Source organism: Cygnus atratus, chromosome 3 (genome assembly GCF_013377495.2).
Source record: "Cygnus atratus isolate AKBS03 ecotype Queensland, Australia chromosome 3, CAtr_DNAZoo_HiC_assembly, whole genome shotgun sequence".
In the NCBI taxonomy this organism is placed as follows: Eukaryota; Metazoa; Chordata; class Aves; order Anseriformes; family Anatidae; genus Cygnus; species Cygnus atratus.
The window spans coordinates 64,951,667-64,952,257 of record NC_066364.1 but is presented as its reverse complement, the minus strand read 5'-3'; positions in this window follow the sequence as shown (position 1 = coordinate 64,952,257).

Genomic DNA, 591 nt, shown 5'->3' with positions numbered 1-591 from the left:
TCTGATTTTGGTTTTTTCTTTTTTTTTTTCTGGTTCAGTTTATCTGTTTCTCCTTTGTTGCTTGTTTGATAAAACCTGCAAAGAAAAGGCCTCATTTTTTTTATGCTGAAAGTTTGCATCTGTAACTCGCTAATTTAAGCACTGGCTTATTCAGTAAGTCAGCTAGTGCATGATGATAAAACCTGCAAAGATTTCTGTCTGCAAATATGACAGATACAGGTTACAGAAACGAGAATAATGCATTACATTTTTTCTTTCTTACCCTGCTTCCTATCCAGAATATCCAAATGTATTGGATTTATGAATGATCATTTATAATTGAAAGACTTCCAGGACATTGCTTCAAAAGAAAGCTTGGTTTTCAGAGCTGCTCATTGATGTTGGAGAGATGCCATCTTCCCTTTCGGGGAAAAAACAATTGTAAATAGAATGGCTTTTTTAAGTAATAGTGTTTTTTTTTTTTTTTTTATCTGACTCTCACACCATTGCATTTTTGGTTATCCAGTAGATAGCAAGGTGTTTTTCTTCTTTCGTTTGAGAATTTTGAAACTTCAGGAGAAAATCTTTTTAGATGTTTTTGATCAAAAAGCT